Below are 15925 nucleotides of genomic sequence, written 5' to 3'. Positions count from 1 at the left end.
ACAAGAGGCTACTAGGCAGCTCAATATTGAATAAAGTTCAATATTAGCTTTTCTTTGCAAAGCGTGTTCCCATTCGCAGTTACACAAAAATTACAATTGTCTTTTTCCTGTTACAACATATACATTGAGTAATTTTTAAAATGTATCTTCTTCAATTATTTGTTTCCAAAGTTTCACCAATACTGAAAACACAGAATAATCAGGAACTTGGGCATTTGGTTAACCGGTGGTTGTTTTGTATTGCAAGAACTGTGTCAAAACTCCATAGGCAGAGTTCGATTAATATGCAAATGAAAAGCTTATATTGATCATGCATTTGGGTAATGAATAGCACAGTTTTTGCTGTAAAGGTTAGTAGAGGATATAAAATTTAATATTGTAAGTGTCAATACATCAACTTTGTTCAGAACAGTGACTTTGGAAATATATATAAGGTATCAAGTATCAGAGGAGTAGCCTTGTTAGCCTGTATCCAAAAATACAACAATTTTCACTCCATGCATCTGAAGAAGTGGGTTTTTTACCCATGAAAGCTTATGCTCAAATAAATCTATTAGTCTTTAAGGTTTCACAGGTCTCCTTGTTGTATATATAAGGTAGAAATTAAACTGTCAAATTTCCTTTTCAGTCAGTCTAAGGGCCTGGTGATGTGCTTTATGACGTTAAGGGGAGGAAGGTGGAGGAGAAAAATAGTGTTGAGCCACTTTTATGCCTCTACTCCAATGCCATCTTGGGGGCAGCTTTTCACTCCCTGGCATAAGATAGAGCAGCCTTAAGGTTGCTCCAGTTTGCAGTGGCTGTCACTGGACCCTTAGGATCATTCTGGTAGCTAGGCATTGCTGGGGTGTAAAGATGCTTATTTTTCTCTCACTCCTCCTGGGGATCTGAGCCTGACCCTACAGGTGCTGCGGCAAAAGTAAGGAGCATGACAGCCTCTGGTAATAAAGCTAATCTATTTACTTCCTTATTTTGCTTTCCTGTACCTTAATCTCACTCCAAGGCACTGTGTGCTATTACAGTTATGCATGGTTTCTAAATAAAGTGCCATCTCTTGTGCACTCTTTCATGGACCTGATGCTTCTGCTTATGAAGTTCCCCAAACTTGGAATGGTTCTGGCTGTCTAAGTGAGTTAAATGCTTACCTAACAGCCATTGCAGGCAATGTTAATTTTCTATCAAGTCTCTCAGAATTCCCAAAGCTATCCTCCCTTCCAGATGGAACCTGGGAAAGTCTGGGGCCAAGACATTTTGTTGAGATTGGAGGGAAGCCTATTATTATCCTTTTTCTACAAGCCTGTTTTCTCTCTCTCTCTCCAAGGCTACAGCCAATGAGTGAACTAAATTAATTTTGATGTTATAATCTAAAATATCTGTGACTAGATGAGAGAGTTGGTCATGTCTAGGTTTGTAGCAGTGACAGCTAAGGATAAGTGAAAGATCAATGCCAGGTTACATGCTTTTCTCTGCACCATACTCCCCTGCAACTACCTTCAATTGCCTTCCTTTCCCTTCACAATTCGCATGCATTCCCCTCAATCTCCTCCTGAGCTCCACATTCCACTGTACTCTCTCAGCTCCCTCCTGTACCCCACATTTCTTTACCTCCACCTTTAGTCTTATCCTGCACCCCATATTCTATGACAAACTCCATAGCCTCCCTCCTCCTCTAGCACATATCCTTGTCCTCTCATCGTTTCTGAGCACTCTCCTAACCTCAGAAGAAAGGGAGCAGCCATCTTGCGTGACAGCAGCTTGGCTTCAGTCTTATTGGAAACATTGGGAGATGCCGGCCATGTTTACTAGGACCAGTCACTCTTTGACCTGAAAAGGAAGCAAGAAACTAGTGGAAAACAAGCAGGAAAACAAGCCGTTTCATTCATATTAAAAGTAATAGTATATGGTGGCCATTTTGAATAAAAGCAAACATTCACAAGTTTCATTCCAGAAATCAAGAGCTCATAAAAATCTTAAATGAACAAACAAAAGAAAAGAAAGACCAAAAACAAAAACCATGCCAAATGTCACAAGATGTGATAAAATCATGAAAGTTAGCAACTCTGCCTGAGGGGTCAGGTGACTGAAACCAGGAACTGAAACACATTCTTCCCACCACTCCTGTGTGAAACACGTTTAATACAATTCCATTAATTATTTTAATCTCCTACTATACTGTGGTGAGGTAGATAAGTATTTTATCCCTATTTTTCATATGAAGAAACTGAGGCAGAGAGAGGTTAAATGATTTCTCCAAGGTCAGACAAGGTCAGGCAGAGTCAGGAATATAACAAGGTATGGTTGAGAAATCCCAATTTGTTTTTTCTGAAAATTAAACCAAAAATTGGATTTTTGACGAAAAACCAAACATTTTTCAGGTTTTTGATTTTTTCCCTTCCTTTCTCTTCTTTTGTCCCCTATGTTCCCCACTTTTTCCAGTTGCAAAATGTAGGAAAAAATGGGGAGGGAAGTAATTCTGTAAAGATCTGAACGCCTTACTAATAAACAGCTGTGAATATATTATTATTATTATTATGCAGGACTCTAATAAGCTTCTGTTTACAATTCACCTTAGCCAAAGATAATCATCAATGGGCGTAAAAGGCAAGATTCCTCTAAATGACTTCATTATCTTTCATATCCTCACCTTAGGTCTAAATTGCAACACCTGAGAAAGAGCACATTGCCAATTTGTATATCTTCTGTTTTATTAACAGTAACATTTATGCATTCTCCTCTTACAATCACTTTGATGGTTTCTCACAACATTCTGCCATCTTCATCTTTTTGTATCTTTATGATTTACAAAATTGTAACTGTTTTAGGCCCTCGTTCAGCAAAGTTCTTAAATATGTGATTAATTGTAAACACATGACTAATCCCATCCCTGTCCAGCAAAGCATTTAAACATATGACCCTTTTAAGCACACAAATAATTACTTTGAAGTTCAATGGGACAACTTACACACTTAAAGTTAAGCAAAAGCTTAAATGCTTTGCAGACTCAGGACCTTAATCCTTTTAACCATCTTTATTTTGAAACACCCAATCTAAAGCCTGGTCTACACTGGGGTGGGGAATTGATCTAAGATACGCAACTTCAGCTACGAGAATAGTGTAGCTGAAGTCGACGTATCTTAGATCGACTTAGAATCACTTACTTTGCATCCTCGTCCCCCCGTCGACTCCGCTTCCGTCTCTCACTGAGATGGAGTTTCGGAGTCGACGGCAGAGAGATCAGGGATCGATTTAGCGCATCTACACTAAACATGATAAATCGATCCCTGATAGATCGATCACTACCTGCCAATCCGGCGGGTAATGTAGACATGGCCTTAGGGTCAACATCCTGCTAAACAGTTACACATGTACTTAATTTTACTACTATGAGTAGTCTCCTTGAAATCAATGGGATTACTCATGGTAGTAAAGTTAAGCATGTGCATAAGTGTTTGCAGGATCAGAGCCTAAGTGTCTAAACCCTTCTATGTCATTTACTACGATTCCTGGAGATTGTTTGCCCTCACTGGGAAATGTTCTCATATACTTAAGGCCAGACAGGATCAAAAATAGTGAAGTCATCTATATCTAGGCTTGGAAGGACTGTAGTATTGGTAAATGTCTATAAATGGTCAGTTTCCAGAATGAAGAGAGGTAAATAGTGGTGTGTCCCCCAGGAGTCTGTACTGGTATCAGTACTAGTCAACACATTCATAAATGATCTGGAAAAAGGGGTAAACAGTGAGGTGGCAAAATTTGCAAATGATACAAAACTCTTCAAGATAGTTAAGTCTAAAGCAGACTGCGAAGGGCTACAAAGGGATCTCACAAAATTGGGTGACTGGGCAACAAAATAGTGGATGAAATTCAATGTTGATAAATGCAAAGTAATGCACATTGGAAAACATAATCCCAACTATACATATAAAAATCTGGGGTTTAAATTAGCTGTTATCACTCAGTAAAGAGATCTTGGAGTCACTGTAGATACTTCTCTGAAAATATCCACTCAATGTGCAATGGCAGTCAAAAAATCTAACAGAACACTGGAAATCATTAAGAAAGGGATAGATAATAAGATAGAAAGTATCATATTGCCTCTATCTAAATCCATGGTAGGTCCACATCTTGAATACTGTGTGCAGATGTGGTCGCCCCATCTCAAAAAAGATATATCGGCATTGGAAAAGGGCAATAAAAATGATGAAGGGTATGGAACAGCTTCCGTATGTGGAGAGATTAATAAGATTGGGACTTTTCATCTTGGAAAAGAGATGACTAAGGTGGGATATGATAGAGGTCTATAAATTCATGACTGGTTTGGAGAAAGTAAATAAGGAAGTGTTGTTTACTCCTGCACATAACACAAGAACTAGGGGTCACCAAATAAAATGAAAAGGCATCAGTTTTAAACCAAACAAAAGGAAGTATTTCTTCACACAACACGCAGTCAACCTGTAGAACTATTTGCCAGGGGATGTTTTGTGAAGGCCAAGACTATAATAGGGTTCAAAAAAGAACTAGATACATTCATGGAAGATAGGACCATCAGTGGCTATTAGCCAGGATGGGCAGGGATGGTGTCCCTAACTTCTGTTTGCCAGAAGTAGGAATGGGCAACAGGGGATGGATCGCTCAATGATTATATGCTCTGTTCATTCCCTCTGGGGCACCTGGCATTGCCAACTGTTGTAAGACAGGATACTGGGCTAGATGGACCTTTGGTCTGACCCAGTATGGCCATTCTTATGTTCTTAACATAGAATAAAACTGACCATTATTTGGGTGTCATGACAGCAGCCTACTGGGGGTTTCTGAATGTCCTTTTTGTCTATCATGTCATCAGTACTTGAGTTCAGCTTTGTTGACACTGAAATAAGTCACTGAAGTGAGAATTGGGGACACTGGAACAATGTTTGTTTTTAACAAAATTCATAATGAAAAATGACACATAGATGTTCATAAATATATGTTGATCCAAACCTGCATGCATACTAGAGGGCAAAGTTATGTTTCTTACAGTATATCTTATAAATGTACCGAGGTAGAAAAGACTATTTACACCTCATCACTGTAGTATTTGAGGATTAATAGATATTATCCTCATAACTTATCAAAGGTTACACAGGAAGTCTGTGACTAAGCCAGGAACTGAATCTAGGTCTCTTGAAACCCAGTCTAGTGCTTGATCCACTAAACTATCCTTCCTACACTTAGTTCTCAGCCCCTCCTCATAGGAGCCCCTTTTTCCCAGTGAAGGGAGAAGAGAAGGGGTGCTGGAACAATTGTTATAGTGGGGCTACTGCTGATGGAAACCATGTATTTGGTGTTTGTTAATATTACATAATAACAAACTCTAAATACACGGGGTGCAGCAGCTGGATGGTTCTAGCTGCTGCACCACTAGAGAAGGGGAAAAAATTTTTCTGCACCCTATGACACTGTATGATTAAAACATGACCATTTATATCATTAATATTGCCACTGTTACAAACCTTATACAAAGTATGCCATGTGTCAATGGAAAAGTTATGATTTGCTAAACATGATTATCCTGTTTAGATGCATGTATCATTTTTCATCTGAAGTTATGAATATTGATTATGTACCAATATTTCAAATGTGTTTGCTCCTGGGTTAACACCTACATGGTAATTTACATCCAGCACATTGTGAATGGACTATTCAAGTTGATGGCCCATTAAAGGACACTTAGCTCACACAATAGAGGATGGAAGAAGCCTGTCCCTGCTCAATGGGCCTTTCTGTGGACATTTTAACCAGAATATGGGTAATGGCTGCTCCTATGACTCATCAAAGCATGCAAGGGCATGTGACTTGCTGATGTGACCCCGGACTTCATCTTGTGTCTGTCATTTTCCACAAACTAAGGCAGAGAGCAGTCCCTCCACATGGGATAAAGTATGAAAAAAACCTAGAAGCATCTCCATTTTGCCTCTTTCCTACTCTGATCTCTGGACTATGAACTTACACTGAAAGGAGCATTCCAACCAATAGACTGAGGACCTTCCAATCTTTTGGAAGTTACCAAAGACTTTACAAGCCAGTAGCTTATTCCAGCACTTCAAACCTGATATAAGAACTTGGTCATGAGTGTATGTATTTGTTTTCCTTGACCATTATAACTCTCCCCTCTTTCTTTTCCCTTATAAACAAACCTTTAGATATTAGATCCTAAAGGATTGGCAACAGTGTGATTATTGGGTAAGATCTGGTATTATATATTGACCTGGCTATGTGGCTGATCTTTCTGGATTAGAAGAACACTTTGTTTGATTAAATTGGTTTTAAATAATCACTCGTCATAAAGTCTAGTGTCTAGGTGGTGAAACTAGGGCTGGGATGCCTAAGGAGACTGAAGTTTGAACTTCTTGTTAATCAATTTGGTGAGACAGAAGTTTACTTTTGTTACTGGCTTGGTATATCTTATGGAAGAATAACCACTAGTTTGGGGTGGGCGTGATGTTATATGTTTAAAATATGATCATGTAGATAATTGTTGCTACCACTGTTATATAATTGGAACAGATCATGTACAAAGTCTGTCATGTAAGATGTCTATGGAGAAGTTATGATTTGCTGAGTTTGATTATGCTATTTGTACGCATGCATCATTTCTGTATCAGAAGTTATAAATATTAACTATGTACCTGTATTTCAAATGTTTGCTCCTGTGGTAACACCAACAAGGTATTTAGCCAGCACATTGTGAAGGAACTATTCAAGTTGAATGGCTCATCAAAGAACACTTAACTCACAATGGACCGTGGAAGATGCCATCTACACTTAATGGACTTTCCTATGAACGTTCTAACTAGAGTATGGGTAATGACCTCTGCTATGACTAAGAGAAGCATGCAAGGACATGTGACTTGCCCATGTGACTCCAAACTCTATTTTGTTACCTGTTATTTCCCACAAACTAAAACAATGGGGTTCCCTCAACATGGCAGAAGATATAAAAGGCCCTGAAAATATCCCGATTTTGCCCCTTTCCTAGACTATGAACTTATACTAATGGGCGGATTCTAACCAAAGGACTGTGGACTTTTCAATGCTTTGGAAGCAACCAGAGACTTAACAAGCCAGTAGTCTATTCCATCATTTCTACAAGCCTGATACAAGAACGTTGCAATTATTTTATGTATTTGATTCCTTTAACCAATTTTAACTCTAATCTTTCTTTCTTTTTATAAATAACCCTTTAGATATTAGATACTAAAGAATTGGCAACAGCGTGATTATTGGGTAAGATCTCAGTTATATATTGACCTGAGTATGTGGCTGGTCCTTTGGGATCAGAAGACTCCTTTGGTTGACGAAATTGGTTTTAAATAACCATTCACCATTAAGTCTAGTGCTTTTGGTGGTGATATAAGGACTAGAATGCCTAAGGAGACTGTTTTTCTGACTTCTTGTTAGCCAGTATGGTGAAACAGAAGTTTAATTTTGTTGCTGGTCTGGTATATCTTATGGGAGAACCACCACCAGTTTTGGGGTGTGTCTTCTGACCTATTTGTTAGCAGTTTGTCCTGATTTTGGTATTCTTGGCTGTGACCCACTGAGGCACAGTGACAGAACCCATCAGTGTTCCCCTCTCCTGTGAAAAGTAAGGAACTGCAGGGTGAAGATGCCCTTGTGCCTTATCTGGCCTATGTAGGGAAAAAGGAGAAGAGGAGGATTTGCAGTCACCAGGATTCTCCTCTGGCTCCTGTGAGAGCTTCAGATCGTTCTCTCCAGTACTGGCTTCATAGTGGAGAAATTTCTTATTGCCTGTTCTAGTGAATGAAATGCTTCAGTGCTGACATTTTTAAAATCCAGAGAAAGCCCTGTTGCACATGCCATTGAACAGACAGTTCAGGACGTGCTTAGCATTCTGGACCAATCTTGCCACTGAATATAGTATTTAAATTCCTGCAACCTAAAAGGTATGATTTTAAGCATAAGTAAGGAAGATAATAACTATTGTAAGTCTGGTACATTTACTACTTTACACAGTAGCACACCTGTGCAATAGGCACAGATGGAGTGCACTGCTACAACTATACTAATTTCTAAAGTTCTGGCATGAACCTTGTCCTGTACAAAGCATGTCTCAAACAGGATCATAACTCTCCTACTTTTCATCTTCCTTCATAGCTTCTTATTAGATTCCATGTGGAGTTAAGCAACCCCATCCATTTGTTAAGTCTAACCCTTCTGCCAGGTGGAGGTGACAGTGATAAGGGCCGGGTTGAATATCTAGGGATTCTTTTTAACAAGACAACACAGAACCGGCTTGAGCTCCCTCCCAGTAACCTGGGAAAATACACATCACCCTTGGATGCCACTAAGCGGCAATACTTCCCCTCTTGCAAGCACCGAGTTTGTGTGTAGAAAATAAACTTTTAATAAAAAGGGGGAAATAACCCAGCATTAATTTCAGAAAACACATCAAGCATGATTCAGAAGAATATGACCATGATAAAACACCCACCCCAGAGTAAATTGGGCAGTGTCCTTTACCTCAGGTTCTCATCTTGTGGTGAGAAAGTCCAACAAACAAAAGTTCATTCAATGTGCCCTTCTCCACTCCTCTCCCTCCATCACATCCCACTCACAGCTGCTGTCCTTGGTCAGTGAAGACCCAGAGTTCACATTTGAGTTCACCTCCCACTCTGGGGTTGATGGGGAGGCAACTTGCTTGCCCTGCTGGTCAGCTGCTTGTTCTGCCATCTGCTCACTCTGTTGTTGGCTGCTCTGCTGCTCAGTCACTCCATCAGCCACTTGCTTCACTGCAACCCCTGGGATGTCTTGAGGCCCTACCACTTAACCTTGCTTTCAGCTCTTCCTGATTTCAGCTGTTCATGGGGGAACCTCACTACTAGTGCAGACTAAGCAGTCTCTTTTACCCCATAGCAGGTCTAATGCTTAGACCTGGCTCTCAGTGATTTCAGTTCTATTGATCTGTAACTAAAGATTCTCAACTGAGTCTTAGTCAGCTCTTTCATTACACAGTGGAGAGAAGAAGGGTCAAATGGTGTCCAAGACCCCTAGGAAGAGCCCATGCCACTAAGTACAAACATGTATCCCTGCATTCTCTCATCTCCACTGGCCTTTGGCACCCCTACCCGCTCCTTAGCAAGTGAAGTTCAGTTGAGGGTGAACCCCTCAATAAGGGCATGACAAGCACAACTCTGGTCCCCTTGATTCACACAACAAGGATAATACTTTATAACCCCTACACCCAATAACAAAGTGACTTACAATCCAACACCCACCAAAAGTGATCATTTGGGCAAAGCATCATGCTGTGCACCTAGGCAGAGTGGGTGTGTCTATGCAAACAAAGTCAGTTCCTGAAATCTTCTTCCCTAGCTCATCACTAGATGTCAGGGATGAGCTCATTCAGGCCCTGCTTACATCAGAAAACACCTGAATCTCTTAGAGGTGACAAGATTCCCAGTCAATTTCATCTCTAGTTTCATAGCCGTGGCCGCTGTACTAACTAGAGCTTTACCCCTACAACCTGTATGACATATCCTGGACTACAATAGACTGAGAATCCCAGATGCATGCATGAAGATGTCATTTTAGGCTGCAGAATAAGAGGTAGTCACTGAGATAGCCAATTTCCAGCTCTTTTAAGTCTTTCTAAATGACTGGGATCTTGACATTGGTTTCCTATGCACTGCAGAGCCAATGTAAAGCACCAAGTTCTTGTAGGATATGTTTTTGATTCTCCATCTTGCTCAGCAGGTGGACAATTGTATATTGTATCACCTTTAACCTCAGCTGCTCTTTATGGTCAGCCTCAGATAGGCAGATCCCATTAAAAGCATCTACCCTGGAGATGACAAAGTGGTAGCTCAGCTTAGCTAAGTCCTCATCAGGCAAGAAAATATGCACTTTCCTTGCCAGCTATAAGCAGAGAAAGGCATTTCTAGCCACGATTGTTATTTGAGAGTCCCCAAAGGTTGTGCATTCCCTGACAGCTTTCTTTAAGTGAGAGGGTTCCATGTAACTCACTTCAAAACATGGATTCTGTCCTTTGAGAGCACAGGATTCCTTATGATCTCAGTAAGTACAAACACACAGCACATCCCTATAACACAGAGCAGGAATATGTCCAACCAAAACTGGCAACTCTATTTGTGTCACTGTGCACTCCCTTTTATCTTTGCTGTGCAATAATAGTAATTCTTCTTCCTTGCAGCCAATTTTCTGGAGTTTTCGTTGCCTAAGTCAAAAGCTTCTCTCATCTATGCTTTTTACTTTTGCAGGTAATCACCACAGTTCTCCACTAATTCCTGATTCCCCATTAAACAAAATATAAAGTAAATTGGCAAATGAGGGGCTCTCCTATACAAAAGGAGAAAAGGTCTTCAGCTTTTCCATACTGGTGGCCTGGATCCTTTGGATTTTACTTTTATTGTCAGGTCGGCTTCCGGTGCTTTACATAGTTCTTCCCAAGAGATGTGTCTTTTTGCTGAAGATACACTTGTTAGTTATCTCCTCCCATCCATAGTGATAGCAATTATACAGGATATAAGCCCTTCCTCCTGGGCCTGTACTAATTTTAGTACAGCTTTTACAACTGCAATAGATGTTTCCTCAGTACATTCTTCCATGAACTGACCTATATCAAATGACATGCAGGACAAAATATAGCATCAATGTAAGATTTTCCAGGCCAGTATCTGATATAGAAATTAAAGTCAACCAACTATCCAGTGATTGCTGTCCAGCAGCATTCAGGTTAGTTGACATAAGTAAATATGTCATCAATGGGTTATCTGTGTAAACAGGAAAGGATGACACACAATATAAATAATTCCCAAATTGTGGTGTAATTGCCTAATTCAAGTCAGAATCTCCAGTTTCCCAGAATGCAAATTATATCTTTTTTCTACAGGAGAAAGGGTCCTAGAGCCACAGCATATCACTTGGAACTTGCCCTCCTGTCACTGGTACCCCACAGCTCCCCGGACCCATCAGAAGATGCATCTGTATGTAAAATGAATGGCATGGGAAAATCTGGATAGGCCATTACTAGGAGTTGTATCACAATGTCAAGCAACTTTTCTAATACTTTCTGATGTTCCTCAGTCTAGGTGCTTGGTTGGCTAGGAGGCACTTGACCTCCCTATTCTTTTTTTTTTCTTTTTGCAAGGCACTTTTCCCCACAGATGCTTTTACTAGTGACCTTATTATGAGGTGGAAAAGACAACAGGTCATACAAAAGCCTTGCCACTTTTGAAAAGTCCTTAATGTACTGGTGATAATAATTTAGTAAGCCAATACCTTCCATAACTTGCTCACATTGCAATGTTTTTTTCTCTTCCAATGCCACTACTGCAAAGTTGTCAGCTGGGTCCATTTTATATCCCTCAGCTGTTACAGTCATACCCAGATATTGGACCTCCCTTCTAAATAAAAGTCACACTTTTCAGTCTTTAGTTTTATCCCATATTTTTGATATTGCTGAAAGACTTCCCAAACATGCTTAAGGTGTTCCTCAAAAGTTCTACTGGGGACCAGGGCATCATCTAAATATGGGACACAACTCTGGTCTCTCAGACCATCAGGACAATCTTCCATACACCTCTGGAAGGTGGCAGGAGCATCCATAATCCCAAATATAATGTGAATCCATTCAGACAACCCAAGGGTGTAATAAAGGCTGTGAGGGGGTAAGCTCTCAGCACTCCAGTAGGCCTTGCCCTGGACTAGAACAAAAACCTATGACTTCACACCCATGCCATCTAACTCATCTCATATATGGGGAAGGGGTGGACAATCTGGCACTGTCTTTTGATTCAGTTCTCAGTAGTCAATACAAAGCCATAAACTACCCTCCTTTTTCTGCACACAGACAACCAGTGAAGAGTAGGAAGAGCTGGACCTAATGACCCATCACAGTTCAATAAATCTTGCAAATAGTTCTTTAATTCCTAGTAGGGGGGCAGGGGACTGCTAGATAATCCCTCTTTATGGGTTGGGAATCATGGAGCTTTATGCGCATCTTTAAACTCTCAACCTGGTTTATGTCCTGATCATTGCAAAAGCTCTTGACACCTCTCATAACATGCATTGGATGGCCTCCTGCTGTTCCTTAGTGAAGTGATCAAGGTTAACTAGTGGTAGCCTAAGGTGTTACAAGGGCGTGAATTCCCAGCTGGCTGATTTGACCTGGTGTTATTACCACTAGGAACAGTGTCGCACCCAGCTCTCTTCACTTTGAACTTGGCCTGGTTCAGAGCTAGGTCTGGTACTGGCAGTGGAATTACTGTCTGGATCATCTGTTACCATCCCAGCACTGTCTGCTGGTGGAATGTAATATCCATGTTGGATTGAATTACTGATGGGAATTACTGATGGAATTCTGAGTAGGGTCTCCTTAATCTCTAACCTTTCTAGCCAATAACCCCAAATCCCTGGCTCCAAAATGGTTGGTACCCCAGCAGAAAGGCAATTTATATAAGTCTAACATCTCAAGTGTATCATGTCCCCTTTTAAAATTTTGATCCCACATTTACCTATGCATGTCATACCAATGTCCACAGACGTTGTGGCCTTTCAAAGGTGTACTAACACAATCATTTTTTTCTGCTGAAATGGGAAAAGGCAGTTGACAAATGACTATAGAGGGCTGGGGGTACTGTGTCTTCTGACCATTCATGACAATACTGTTTAACTTCCTCTTCAGTAACATTATATCCTGTTATAGGACTCTGCATCTCCTGAGTTGTGACCAGCATGGGGACTGTAAGTACTTTCCCACCATTTAGCAACCCACCCATCATAGGGAAGAGGGGTACCATTAGCATCGGTGAGCCTCAGGCTTTGATCTCTCTCAAGCAACTTTCTGAGCTCCCTGGCTAGTACATTAAGAAGGCTCTCCTTCCCTCACTGGCCTGGCACTATGCATACCTGTGCATACCACAAAGATGCTACTTAAACCCATTCAAGATACACCAAACCAGACATTTCTTTCCCACTGTGTTAGTTAGCTTAGCATGCTGCTTTGGTGTCAATGAACAATTCCCTTCTATCCTTTCAATATTACAATTAAACTCATGGTTACTGGTTCTCTGTCCCAGTACATCTATACCAGATTTTAACATGTCTCACCTTATTAGTCCCAGGGGTTTCTCAATTTCTTATTTATGTCTGGCAACTGTCTCTCAGTGGGACCTTTGGGGCTAGTCGATCACTTAGGGTCCCTTTGGAGTGACCGGGGATAGTTTCCCTTCTGGTCCACTCCTTTTGGCCTTCTGATGAGACAACATCCAGACTGATTGTGTTCTTCACTTCCACATTGAAAGCAGTGGTTACAAGTATTGCCTTCATCCTCCTTCTAGCAGGGGTGAGAGCCCCACCTCTGAGATGCTCTCTTTGGGATAAATTAGCATGGTCTCCTTCTTTCTGTCATAATGGGGTGCTCTCAGAACTACTTGGATAGCAGTGATCTCCATTTTTAGGTAGACTGTTTAATGAAACCCAAGAGAAAAATCAATCAATTGGTAAACTATAATAATGATCAGGACAGAAACTCTTATCTTGGGAAAGAAATTATTTTTTCAGCATATGGAGAATATGTAATCAACACCATTGAGAATACCTCACAATTCTTGGAACTGAAAAAGGTACCAAAATTGATTAGAGACCAGCAAATTTTGAATTGGTATAGTCCACAACATATTCAAAAGTGTGGAGGAGAGAAAGTTGAATGTCAAATGGAATGTAAAAGAATAGAATTTGGGGCAATTAGAAACCTAGGATCTGTGACACCACATCCAAATCATGACATGTTATTTAAGAAAACCCTGTGACATGAAACAATCCTTATATGCTTTGTTCACACTATCACTACCTGTGTTCGATCCAGATAAAGATTCATTTGATCAATTAGCTACTGTCCAGTCCATAGGCCACCTAGAAGATGACATTTACAAGGAACGGATGCAAGTACTCTGCTGTAGTGTATCCTCACAATACCCAAACATGGAGAGTCTTGAAGATGGATTGTTGCTCTCAAAAGGGACATCAATGGATCTGTAGGTGTGATGTCTTTGAGGTAATAACTCCACTATTTGGTCAGCTGGAAAGGTGCCAACGAGATTTACTGGCAGTGAATGCAATACAGATATCATGTCCAGTACAACTAAGAAAATGGATATCTCCTATGGAACGAATAGCCTATGCAGGACAAAGACAGTACTGTGTAGTAACCGACCATAAAGAATTCTATCATGGTCAATGCAGATATATGGTCATAAATGCAAATTTTTGTTTTAAAGCACAATTGCCTAAAATGATTGGTCACACAACAATATCTCCAATACACACTTTTGAAAATGAAACCACTATTCTGAGTAACCCTGATTATCAGGATTTGATCAAAGTACTTCAGTGTTTCATGCATATATACCACCACTAACCTTACAGCTAAAACAATTACTAGAAAGAAAAGATTCACATTTAATTAAAATTAGTAATGACATGGATAAAGCAAATCAAGAAATAGTTAAAATTTTAGATAGTGTCAGTTCACAAGACAGTACACCTGAAGGAATGGGAATTGGATGGAAGGGATGGATTATTGGTCATAGAATCCTTATGCTATGCACCATCTTTGCCCTATGTTACATGGGAGGAAAATTTAGAATCATATGTACAAGAAGGGTTAACCCCCGCCACATACGATTCAGCCTGTTTCCTTTCCCTTGTTGTCCACCGTCACATCACCGGAAGCAGCCAGATCTAATATGAGGGAGGTATATGAGGATGTTGATACTTATGAAGAAATGAGAAACGTAAATCCACATCAAGTTCCAGAAACTCCATATGCTTATAATTATGTACCACAATGCAGAGTAGTAATTGATCTACCACTTGAAAGGATCCCTAGAGAAAAAAATAATCTCTAATAGTATAGAATAATGGCATGCAGATAGAGTTAAGTTACATATAGCCTTAAGCATAGATTTAAGTTACACATAAGATTTGAGCAATATATCAATTACTATTGTAATAATCATTGCTGTATACTATCATGTGTATGTGACAGGGCTCTTATTGTCTAATTATCATTTGATAATGAGAAAACAGTCACCCTGACAAGGCGAGGAGATGTAGCTAATTATTTTAGTTTATTATTCATTTATCATGTGATGTTATGATTAATCAACATGTTATCATATCTATTCAATGAATGTTAATTAGAGTTAATTTGTAGGATTATAAAAATATAAGATTGATCAGTATTTAGAAGAATCGTGTATTAGACATAAGTAAGACAAGCTGAAACTCAAGAACCTGTAGGCTGACGCCTGCAAGATTTTAGCTAAGCTATTTTAGGCCTTGGAGACAAGAAATGTTAACATAAGTCGATGAAGAAATAACCCAATGCTCTAAGATTATAGGAAAAGAGGTATTAACTGGTAATATTTCAAAAGTCTAGCCCGAAGATTAAATTTTCAATTGCTGTAACAGCAAATATTGTCTCCAACATGTGTCTTAACCACAGGATAAAGGTGGTACGTCAATGCTAACGTCAACCTACACATCCTGTAGAATTTGGGGTCCTTTGTGTTTCTAGGGGACACAGATCAATAAGAAAGAGAGGGTTGACACTTTCACATACATGCACAGAAATCACATTATAAAAAAGGATGCCCAGAGCAGGAAAACTGAGCTTCCTAGGGGAACCTACAGCAGGAATCACCCCCATATTGATGATCAATCCATGAGAGATCCACCAGACTCTTATATCATTTAGGAAGATGTGAGTATGTCTGTAGTTATAACTGGTACATGGATATATTTAGGAATTGTATGTGCTGTGACATTTATATCTCTGTTGGTAACTTTAATAAAACTGCTAAGAGATAGTGGACCTTGTTCTTGTTATTGTATGTGTTACTTG

This window comes from Dermochelys coriacea, chromosome 6 (assembly GCF_009764565.3).
Source record: "Dermochelys coriacea isolate rDerCor1 chromosome 6, rDerCor1.pri.v4, whole genome shotgun sequence".
NCBI lineage: Eukaryota > Metazoa > Chordata > Testudines > Dermochelyidae > Dermochelys > Dermochelys coriacea.
The sequence above is the reverse complement of the archived record's forward strand: the minus strand, read 5'-3'. Positions refer to the sequence as shown.